This window comes from Tupaia chinensis, unplaced genomic scaffold (assembly GCF_000334495.1).
Source record: "Tupaia chinensis unplaced genomic scaffold, TupChi_1.0 Scaffold144752_1, whole genome shotgun sequence".
In the NCBI taxonomy this organism is placed as follows: domain Eukaryota; kingdom Metazoa; phylum Chordata; class Mammalia; order Scandentia; family Tupaiidae; genus Tupaia; species Tupaia belangeri.
Window position 1 is genome coordinate 240,132 of NW_006204612.1, and position 12,576 is coordinate 252,707.

General features: G+C 41.4%; 1 pseudogene; it reads left to right on the top strand.

Annotated features, from left to right (window-relative positions):
* Positions 1 to 6,043: 6,043 nt before the first annotated feature.
* Positions 6,044 to 12,576, top strand: part of LOC102488951 (tetratricopeptide repeat protein 39B pseudogene) — a 13,715-nt pseudogene continuing 7,182 nt past the window's right edge.

The following is a 12,576-nucleotide window of genomic DNA, read 5'->3' on the forward strand; positions in this document are numbered from 1 at the left end:
AAAAAACTGTGTATTTGATGACCACAGTAAGCTATATAGCCCCAGCTAGGTACTATTTTATAGTATGTTCATTCTGCTCACTGAGGTTTATGCCTAAAGTCAGACATGGGTTCTTGTGTATGTATGTATCAGCTTTGCTTGTTATTGCAAATATTTAGACAAACTAAGTTCATTAGCAAATCAATTAAATGGGGGGGGGAAGACTAAATGCTATGGAAAAGAAAGAAAGAAGCTAGATCCCACATGGCAGCCATGGTTCAAATCCCTGGCCCAGTCAGCCTGAAACGTGCCAGGCATGCACACACGTGCCAAATACAATAAGCAGAAGGACTGGAGGAAGGGGATCACAGCATGACCAGAACACGTGGCAGGTGCTTTTCTCTCTCTCTCTCTTTCATGTGATATGCACACTTTTTATAATGAATAAAGAAAAAACTTGAGTTGAAAAGGATTCTCTCTTCTATTTTTCTAAACATTTGTGAAGAAGTGATGTAAATTCTTAGAGTGTTTGGTTCAGTTCTGCAGAGAAGCCATCTGGTCCTGGGCTTTTCATTGTGGTTAGTTTTTTGTTGTTGTCTTGTCTTGTTTGTTTTTTTATTACTAATTAGATGTGTTTGCTTGTTATAGGCTTATCCAGATTTTCTATTTCTTAAGTCATGTTAGTTTATGTCTTTCTAGGAATTTGTCCAGATTATCCACTGTTTTGGAATTTCCTTGCAATCTTTTTCATTGCCAAAAAGTCACTAACAATGTCCCTGATTTTAGTATCTGAGTCTTCACTTTTACTATCTTGATCAATCTAGCTGAGGCTTTGTCAGCTTTGCTGATGTACACACCTAATCTTACACAAAATGCAAAGTGTTGAGAGATAGCTTGATAATCTCTTGGGTTATACCATGGCATACGTGGAAGAAACCATTCACTGTTTATCCCGAATGCACGCTCCAGTGCTATCCTCTCTTTTCATCTCTCTCAATGGCATACAAATAGCATTAAAACTGGCCCTACGTGACTATTTTGGATGTTCCACATTTTTGACTCCTTCTTTAAAACTAAAACAGGCAGAATGATCAAAGATCTATAATATCACTAGAAAATGTATATAGCAAGCCAGGTCAACTTACCTTAAAGCCATTTTTTCTCAATTAACAAACATTTAAACAATCTCTAAACTGAATGACCCAAGTATTAAATCTTAGAACCTGAAACCAGGACAGCCCCATAATTTTCAGTAGGACAAGAGGGTCATGCAGTGAAGGCCTCGCCTCGTACCTGCTTCTCTGTTTGGCCAAGGGAAGGGCTGGCTCATGTGCTGTACACTTGATGAGTTGGCGGCGGTTCCTTCATTCTCCAATAACCATGTGATGGAGACCAGCAGTTGGCGCAATGGCTATGTCACTGGACCCCCATGTAGTCAACTGTTGTTTGAGTCCCAGATCCAGTGAATTAAACTCACACCAGGTGTGTATGCGTGCCCAAGATCCCAAGAGGACAGTGGAGGAGAGGAGACTGTGGTGTGGCCATTCCCCCGGGGGATGATTTCTCACTTTCTGTCTCTCTGTCTCTGTCTTTCTGGTGAGTACATGCACCCTATAGCAAAAACCTCTCCAAAACTAACTAAATAAATAAATAACCATGTGGGGACCAGCAGTTGACATAATGGCTATGTCTCTGGACTCCCATGTAGTTGACCACGGTGTGAGTCCTAGACCTGGTGGCTTAAACTCACACTGGGCACATGTGCATGCGTGCCTAAGATCCCAGGAGGAGAATGGAGGAGAAGGGATTGTGGTGTGGCCATTCCCCCGGGGGATGATTTCTCACTTTCTGTTTCTCTGTCTCTGTCTTTCTGGCAAGCACACACACCCTATAGCAAAAACCCCAACCAAGAAAATGAAAGAAAGAAAGAAAAAATAAAAGAAAGAAAGAAAGAGAGAGAGAAAGAAAGAGAGAAAGAGAGAGAGAGAAAGAAAAAGAAAGAAAAAAAGAGAGAGAGAGAAAGAAGAAAGGAAGAAGAAAGAAAGAGAAAGAAAAAGAAAGAAAGAAAGAAAGAAAGAAAGAAAGAAAGAAAGAAAGAAAGAAAGAAAGAAAGAAAGAAAGAAAGGAAGAAAGAAAGAAAGAAAGGAAGGAAGGAAGGAAGAAAGGAAGAAAGAAAGAAGAAAGAAAGAAAGAAAAAGAAAGAGAAGGAAGGAATTAAAAAATAACCATGTAATGGGAATCAGACATGCCTCTTAACATGGTGGTGGTGGTGGCCTGGGCAACATGACATGAGAGGAACTGCTTTCACAACTACATCTCCTTAAAAGTCACATCTGTGCTCATGTACATACATACGACTAGAAATAAGCCCAACAGAGAGCTGAGTCAAACTAGATTAATGCATAGCTTCTTAAACAGGACAGTGCTATGCATGCACTCTAGGCCAGCTGTGCATCTAGAAGGAAGGAAGAAAAATATGAAGGAGCATTGAGTGTTGTCCACGCTACATGAGGAATTGAAGCTTTCTCTATTAATTACAGATGAAGGATCCATCAAGTTGACTCTCAAAACCAAAGAGTAACTAAAAAATCAAAAACCTAGAAGAAAAAGGTAACTATGGCTTGGTCAAGGTCACTTCAATCTTCCTAGGTGCTGTCATCAGTGAGGCAGGAAGCTCCTCCCGACCCACCAGAGATGAATGAGTGAGCAAAGGAGAAGTGCTGTGAAGTGAACCTCCCAGATTCCCATGTCGAGGCCCAGATCCCACTGTCATGGCATTTGGAGCCAGGCCTTTGAGGGGTGATTAGGTTTAGATGAGCTCATAAGGGCAGAACTCTTGTGATGGGATTAGAGGCTTTATAGGCAGAAGAGATAGAGCTCTCCTCCCTGTGAGGAAACAACAAGAAGGTGGCCATCTGCAAGCCAGAAAGGGGTCCTAAACAGGTATGGAATCAGCTTGCACCTCCATCTTGGACTTCCTGCCTCCAGACTGATGAGTAATAAATTCCTGTTTAAGTCACTTACTTTTGAGTCCTTTCTTGTAACAACGGGAGCAAGGAACAATGACAAAAGGTCTTACCTGAGCCCTGCATGTTCATTTCTACAGACTGACAGATGACTGAACGGAAGGATTGTCAGTTTCTTGGGACCGCATGCTGTGCGTGTGTAAACATATACAATGACTGACCTTGAGGTCAGTACATAACAAAGAAGGATGTCAGTATAAGAGAAGAGTGTTATCCTGTGCTCTGCTTTCACACTGCAGCTGCTGATACACACACGGTAATTACACCGTCTACCGGCAAATATTGACACAAAATTATCTTCTTGAAAGCAGGCATGCTATCTCCACAAAAAGTTCTCAGATGCATTTTTCTTAACCTGTGTACTTTCACAGCGCTATTTCCCAGTGGCTAACAGGATTGTATGGCCAGTACTCTGGACCTTTTTTGGAAGACTGTAAATTTGACCATGGGCACCTAGAAATTATGTTGTTACTAGAAGAACACCAACCTAGTGAAAAAAGATAAGTCCAAAATGTCTGACCAGCAGTTTTCAAATCAGCTGATCCCTAATTTCTCATTTCTTCAAGAAAATAGGATCAGATGGGAGTCCAGGACCCTCCGCCCCTCAACCCACTTCATGTAGAGCTAAGCACTTTTATCTGGCTTATACACTGGCTGCCCAGCTAAAGACAGATGTGAAACCCCTGGCCAAGACCTGGTCTACCATTACTCTGGAGTAGCAAAATTAGAAACTGAGGTTTTATTATCTCATTGCTACTTTCAAGCTGTATTCTAACTCTGAACTGCAAGGCAAATGCTCGTACCAGGCCTCCCTCTGTCCCACAGGTCCTCTCCGGGCCCTGCTCTCTGCCTGCCCCAGCTGGGCCTCGTGCTCAACCATGTCATAGGGAATCAGCAGCAGATGCATGAGCAGCAACCATGTCTGCATCACAAGGACACTTCAGCATGGACAAGTCACAACGATACTTCAACATGGATTTTTCCCTAGCGCCATGTCAGGATGTACAACATCAGCATGGACTATGTTGCCCCCACACACTTCCCAAGGGTCAGCCAAGGAGAGCCAGTTAGGTCACCAGGACACTAGCCGGGCTACCCCCCGGGCTCTCTGGCTCAGGGTCTGGTAGCCTTCTTGCACTCTCAGGCAGGCCAAGGGGCTCTGAGCTGCATCCCCGCCCCACTCCTGAAGCTGGCCTCCCTGCTGGGCACTTTCCACTTAATGCCCATCATAGTGCAGCCCAACTTAGTCCTAGTCCAGACCACAGTGCAGAACAGCTGGGCAGGCAGACCTAGCCTGGCGCAGGCTCTGGCCAGGACCCAGCTCCAGTCTCCAGGAGCTGGAATCACCGTGCCTCCACTTCGTGCACCTTTGCTGGTGTCCACACCTAAAGGGTCTGCAGCTCTAGGGAACTCACCTTGAGCTTTACTCAAGTCATAGAAACCTCGAGGGATTTCTCAAACTGTAGCTAATTGGTGCTTTTCTCCTCTTAACGATGTCCATATTCCATAGGAATTTGTTCCCATTTTTAATACTTTAACTTAGCAATACTAATGATTTTCCTCTGAAATGACTTTTTTCTCTTCAAATGACATCCAAAGTAGGTTCAGGGCCAGGTTGTGGTCCAGCAGTAAGGCAACTCAACCTACAGGTAAAGGTCCAGGGGTGGATCCGGGCTCATGCCCTGGAGTTTCATTTACATGCAGGATCTGTGACCCCGGCTCACCGAGACTCGGGGGGGGGGGGCGGGGCAGATGGCCCCCAGGAGCCCCTGGTATTGGTGCCCACGTTCTCTCCTTCTCCTGAAATAAACTAAAAATAAATCAATAAAACAATTTAAAACAAACAAAGAAGCATAAAAGGTTCATCTGTTAACATTGCTGGTTAGATATTTTCAATCAGTTTTACTCAATCTGCCCTGCCCCCCTCCCTCCTTTTTTCTAAGTTTGCTATAGGGCAAGTGCACTCACCAAGGAGAGAGAGGAGGGCAGAGAGAGAGAGGGAAGAAGAGGGAAAGTAAAAAACACCCACCACTGGGGAAGGCCAAGCTGCAATCCTTTCTCCTCTATTTTCCTTGCTGGCTTTTGGGGACCCTTCCACATGCATCCCTGGGTGTTTTTCAACCTACGGATTTGCAAAGTGGCCACATGTGATCCGAAGACCTTAACTATATGCCATCTGCTGGCCAAACTTGCCCTAACTTTTAGTTAGGATTTTACAGAACAATCACCCCAGGCTGCCTAGAACATCCCGAGATGAATGACACCTGTAACAGGGACCATGATGTATCCAGTCACTCAGAAACTGGGGATGCTCCAAGACAGAAGGTGTGATGAAAGACAATCTGTTGATAATTCTTTTTTTTTTTTTGCGAGAGTGATTTTTGCTCTAGGATGTGTGTGCTCGCTGAAGAGACAGAGAGACAGAAAGCAAGAAATCACCCTCCAGGGGGGATGGCCATGCGCAATCCCTTCTCCAGTCTCCTCTCGGGACTTTGGTCACACATGCACATGTGCCCAGCATGAGTTTAAGCTGCTGAGTACCCGTTCACACTTCCAGAACCCTCGCCTCTGCGTAAACACTTGTTTTTATATTGGAGATTCATGTGGACAAATAGTAAAAGCAAAGAAAGGTGGCTACACTCAGGCGCAGCCTGGGCCCCAGCGGCAGCGCAGGGTGCCCCTGTCCTTCCTCACAAGCTCTGGGGGGAGCCCAGAGCAGTAGCAGAGGATCGAGTTCCTGGCTGGTTTTTAGGCAGCTGCAGCAAGAGGACAAAGATGGTGTTGAGTGGAGCTGGAAATGAGGAAGACATTTTTGAAGATGCCCTGGAACACATCTCTATTTAGCAAATATAAAAAGATAAAGCGGCTGGATCTGTGGTCAGGTGGTGAAGTCAGCTGGATCCCACATGGCCAAGTGGACCTCCAGTCCTGGACCTGGGGGCTTGAGAAACAGTCCAGACCTTACTTAGAAGCAGCCACAAGCAGCCTTTTTGCATCAGGTGATATCAAACAGGCCTCCAGACAAGGGGGCATCGGACATGAACAGTTCATCATCAGCCAAGGTGGGTCTCAGCAGTGGTCTAGAATAATGTGCAGTGGCATTGAACTTATTTAAATTTATTCTTATTTTTTACTATAATTCCTTATACATTTAATCACTATACATCACTTAGCTTGTAAGTTGAACTTACCCAACATGAATACACTTCACACTAGTTCAGTTGAGGATATAAAACACATTATCGGCAGATAATAATCCATTTCTGTGTCCCATAAATGTTTTGCCTCTCTATTTTCCTCCCTAATTTCTTTCCTTACACTCTCCCCCTTTTCCCACCCTCTTCCCACATTGTCTCCAGTATCTTTAACCATTTTCAATAGAAGTATTGAACTTAGTTCTTTTTTCTTTTTTTAAGATGTAATCATACTTTCTTTAATTTAATTTTTAATTTTTTTATACATTCGATCATATTATTTAGCTTACAAAGTGAACATTTCAATATGTGAACATTTCTCCCCAGTCCAGTTGCTCAAAATATCTTCAACAGATAACACCACACCTCCCCATCCCGTCAATGCTGTGCCTCCGTATCCCTCCTCCAGATGTCCTTCCCTAGGCCCCACGGTGCCTTAGTGGCTGAGTTGCTGGGCTAAAGGGCCCATGTGCCTTGGACTACAAGTACACTGTGGTGCTGCTGTTTCCTGTGACCTTTGAGCAACAGGACATCTAAAATGGCATTTCTGCCTTGAAGGACGCATTACGAACCTGCCGCAAATAAAGGAAAAACTGCACAGTGGTAGAATCTCATTCAAGTCCTCTTTCTAGAGGATCCTGGGAACGGCTGAGTAAAGAGGAAAAGCATGTCAACATCTGTTATGCCAAGTACCTCCTACAGAAAGCAGCACCTGCATTTGCGCAGGATGAAAATGTGATTAACTTCTCCAAAGGTGGATTCTAAAAATTAGAGTTAGTTACCAGATTTATAATATCTTTTTATACTGCAAGTAATTGAGAAGGACAAACTTAAGCAAGAATTCTTTGATTTGAAGGAGATGTCAAGCTTGGCACCAGGCCATTAATTTGATGCTGTCCCTTTCACCAGCAAGGATGATCAGATGACTAGAAAGTATTCGATTTTCAGAAGAGAATTGGGCTTCCTGCAGTTACGGGGGGGCACAGCAAGAAGCATGAGGTCTCCACTGTGCTGTTTACCTAGCCTGGCTTTTCCTACGTACATCTCCCTAATACTCCACTCAGGAGCAGTAAATGTGGCAGCAGTCTCCTTGCACCCTTTCTCCAGTGGTTTCCATGTGGGTCTATCATGCCCACATAAGAGCTCCTGAGAGGAAATACTGGAAAGGCACAAGAGATAGTTCATTTCGAGAAGAATGGAAACAGTCACTGTTACTGGGAACTAATGTGGATTTCTGTATCCCAGCCAAGCTGAGTGCAGGCACTTACTGCTATTTAGATCTGCTTTGCAAAGAAAGCAAATGGTTCAAGGCGACGTGTGCATTCTGCAGAGCACTGCTGGTAAATCACTCGCTACCGGGCAGCTTGCTCCGAAGACATCACATCTGTCTTGCCCACCCTGGAAAGTATGCATGTCTGGGATCGTTTTTCAATAATGAGCAACAGAAAAGATCTTTCTGAAAAACTGTTCGAAAGGCTGAGGCAGGGACCAGCAGTTAGCGTAATGGCTATGTCGCTGGACTCCCACGTAGTCGACCGTGGTTTGCATCCCGGACCTGGTGGCTTAAAACTCACACCAGGCACATGTGCGTGCGTGCCCAAGATCCCAAGAGGAGACTGGAGGAGAAGGGATTGTGGCGTGGCCATCCCCCCTGGGGGGATGATTTCTCGCTTTCTGTCTCTCTGTCTCTCTCTCTGTCTGGCGAGCGCACGCGCCCTATAGCAAAAACCTCTCCGAAACAAACAAACAAAAAAAAGGCTGAGGCAGTTTTACAGAAGTGAGACTTGAATGAATACTCTTTGAATGAGGGGTGTCCATGGAGGTACTTAAAGGGGCAGGCAGCTGCACACTGAATTGCATTTCAACCACATTGTGGGGAAGCAAGCAATACTGAAGTACGACCTTGACCTAGTATGTTTGCCCTGTTTGAGTTGACATTTTTGTATAACACCTGAAGGGAAATTAAGGAGGCCTTGCAGATCCTAGAAACTTCAAGAAACAACTTCAAAGATTACTCCTTAAGAGTCCAGACTACACTTCAAAATTCAGGCAGCTCTTCACCTCAGAAGATACCTTCCTCAGTTTGATCAGAATGGAAAGGATAGAATTTTCCCTCAATTAACATCAGAATCTCCTACAGATTAGACCTTGTATTAAAATGGAAAAGTGATCTTGTGAATAAGAAACAAAAAAAATTATTGCCAATATTTCCTATCACCTTAGTAGTTTACTGTTAATCTACATAATTTTTTCCTATGAAATGATGTTCAGTATTATATGGAAAATTATTATATTCTTCCTCTCCAAAAAGATTATCTTATTAGATTTGAATTGGGGGAGGTAGTGAATTCTTTCAAAAGGCTTACAGGTACACGTGCCAGCAGGTGGCATGGTGGTTGGGGTGCTAGATTCCCACCTAGATGATCACTTTGGGTGCTGGACCTGGAGGCTTGCTTTCTCGCTTTCTCTCTCTCTTTGGCGAGTGTATGTGCCCTATACCAAAAATAATTGATAAATAAAATTAAAGAGTTTTTTTTAAAAGACAGTTATAACAGAGTCTAATTAGCTTACTTTTTCATATGGAAATTAATACTTTTTGAGAAGTTTTTGCTATAGGTCTCATGTGCTCACCAGAAAGACAGAGAGAGACAGAAGGACTTTGAATCATCCAAGCCCAGTGACAACAGTGTAGGTGGCTGGTGAGCATCAGGGAGGTAGAGCAATAGCAGTACCTCCACCTGCACTCCTTTGAGTACTCAGAATTAACTCAAAGAATTTAGGAAGAAGTGTATAAATTACCAGAAGACTAGAAACCATCACAGAAGCACAACAAAATGAGTAACCAACAAAATGTCTCTCCCCCAAGGGAAAACATCAATTCCTTATCATCTACAGACAACACAATGGAATTTGTGGAAATGTCAGATAAACAATTCAGAATATTTATGGGGACAAAGCTAAATGAGATACAAGAAAAAAGAAGCAACAAGCTCTAGATGAGGAAGTTTTTCATGATATGAAATAAGAAATAGACACAATAAAAAAGAATCAAATGAAATTGTTAGAGATGAAGACTGTGATACAGGAAATTAAAACCTCCCTTAAAACTACTAAAAGTGGATTAGATCACACAGAAGATTGAAACCTGAGTGTGGAAGACATAAGCTCTGACCTAGAAAAAAATATCAAGAAAACTACGAAAATAACAAAGAAAAATGAGGACAATATATGAAAAACACTAGATATTATTAAAAGCCCAAACATCTGGATAGTCAGTATCCCAGAAAAATGAAGAAACTAATAAGGGCATTGATAATGTATTCCAAGAAATCCTGGAAGAAAACTTTCCAAACCTAGAAAGGCATTCAAATATCCAGACCCAAGAAATACAAAGGACCCCAAATAGAATCAACCCAAGTAGATCTTCTCCAAGGCACATCACAACCAGATTGGCCAAAACCACAAAGAAAAGATACAAAATTGGCAGGAAAGAAACGTCAAGTTATTTATAAAGGTTATCCCACCAGGTTAACATCCAACCTCTCATTGGAAACAAGAAACAACCTCTCGTTGCAGACAAGGAAAGAATGGGGACATATATTCAAAATGTTAAACGAAAAACAATTTCAACCAAGATTTCTATACCCAGCAAGATTATCCTTCCAATGGGAAGAAAAGATAAAACATTTTCAGATAGATTGGACCTGATGACTAGTGCTTTCAGGGACAATGAGTAATAAGATATTCTGCTGAGACTTGATCCTCCAGACTCCATTCTTAAGGGGAGAGGCAAAAATGCAGGCCTTTAGAAGAAACTTCCGTTGGAACTGAGAACTAGTGTTTTCAGGGACTAAGAGTAATGAAGACTATCTGATGGGACTTTACCCTCCAGGTTCCATTCTTGAGTGGTAGGGCCCCCTGTTACATTCTCTCTGTCTCTTTGTACCTATGTTGTTTCATTTTTTAAACTTTTCTTGTTTTAATTTTTGTAATGTAAAGTATTTTCTTAGCTCTCAGATCCGACTTTATCTTGCTAATAAACCCCTTTCCTTCCCTCCCATTTAGGAGAGGCAAAAGTGCAGGCCATCAGAGGAACACTCCACCATTGGAGCTGAGAACTAGTGTTTTTATTTTTCACTTTTTTTTAAACAAACTTTTTTTTCTTCTCTCTCTCTCTTTTTCTCTTTCTCTCTTTTCTTATCTTCTTTATTTTAAACTGATCACTTTTCTGTTCAACCTCCATGCACTGAGTGTCTACACAAAACTAAGTGAACTGCAGTCAAACATCTGAAAACTATTAAGGTCAACATATTCCTCAATTCCCACTGAATCTGCTGCACAAAGATAGAAAAATGAAATGGCAAGGAGATTGCAGATCACCTCCTCCAGCATGCCTCTGAATACTCAGATTGAATTTCTAGAAATTAGGAAAAAAATCATATAACTCACCAGATGACAAGAAATAACCTTAGAGATACAAGAAATATGAGCCAAAAAACAAACAAACAAAAAAAATACCACTCCCCCAAGGGAAAAGAATAATTCCTCTTCATCCACAAATAGTACAATGGAACTCACAAAAATGTCTGATAAAGAATTTAGAATATTTATAGTAACAAAGCTAACAGAGATGTAAAAGAAGATAGACAATGACCTCCAGGAGAGGCAGGAGAATGAGTTCCAGGTAAGGAAGATCTTGCATGATCTGAAAGAGGAAATACACAACATAAAAAAAAAATGAAAAAAAAGGGAAAAAAAAGAATCAAATGGAACTTTTAGAGATGAAGGCTATAATATAGAAAGTCAAAACCTCCTTTGAAAGTACTAAAAGTAGATTAAATCATACAGATGATCGAATCTCAAATGTAGAATACAGAATCACTGGACTAGAAAAGTCCATCATGAAGACTAAAAAGACAGCTCCCCAAAATGAGAATAATATCAAAAAATACTAGATACCATTAAACGTCCAAACAACAGGATAATTGGTATCCCAGAAGGTGAAGAGTCTAATAAGGGCATTGGTAATCTATTCTTTGAAATCTTGGAAGAAAACTTTCCAAAACTAGAGAAGCATTCAAAGATCCATACCCAAGAAATACAAAGGACCCCAAATAGAATCAACCCAAGGTCTTCTCCGAGACACATTATAGCCAGATTGACAAAAACCACAAAGACAAGACACTAAGATTGGCAAGAGAGAAATGTCAAGTTACCTATAAAAGATATCCCATCAGGCTAACAGCAGATGTCTCATCAGAAACAATGCAGGCAAGGAAAGAATGGGACAATATGTTTAAAGTGTTAAGAGAAAAGAAATCCAAGATTATTTTCATATGAGAAGAGAAGACAAGAACATTCTCAGATAAACAAAACCTAAACTAATTTACTGACACAAGACCAGCTCTCCTAGAAGTTCTGAAGGGAGTGCTATATCATGAAACTAAAGACACACAGAAATATGAGTTCAAAAACAACTAAGAAAATGGCCATCTTAATAGTAAAGACAAGTGGAGCTGAATGTTATCTTCCAGAATTTAAATAGAAAAATCAGACCATAACAAGATAGATTAAGTACATGAGACTGAACTGGTGAAATCGAATTTTATGACTTTTGAATGAAATATTACTAATCTTCTTCTATGCTTTGTTTTCGAGAGTTAAGGATTTTTGTCTTCTCTTGAGTTGTTAACAAGTTCATGTACCTATTATTTGAACATAATCCTAACCTGTTTCCTGGCTTTAAGCAAAATTCTGTGAACATTTTTGACTTTCATTTATTGAAGCTAAAATTACTTTTCTTGAAATTAAAATGTATATTAAAAAATACCTGTTTAAGGACCACAGTAAGCTATATAGCCTCTGTTAGGTCCTCCTTTATAGAATATTCATTGTATTCTGGGACCAGCAGTTGGCATAATAGCTATGTCACTGGACTCCCATGTAGTTGGCTGTGGTTCAAGTCCCGGACCCAGTGGCTTAAACTCACACTGGGCGCGTGTCATCCATGCCCAAAATCCTGAGAAGAGAATGGAGGAGAAGGGATTGCAACATGGCCATCATCCCTGGGGGTTGATTTCTTGATTTCTGTCTGTCTTTCTGATGAGCACACATGTACTATAGCAAAAACCTCTCCAAAAATAATAATAATAATAAATAAAAGTATATTCATTGTACTCACAGAGTTTCATTCCTAAAGTCAAACATGTGTTCACAGATATTTATAGATTAGCTGAACTTGTTATTGAAAGTAATTAGATTAATTAAGATACTTTGTGAATCAATAAAATGTGTATGGAGAGAAGGAATATAAAGCGACCATACATACTAAAGCAGAGTGGGAGGAGGGTAGGAAATGGCAGAGGGTGAAAAAAAAA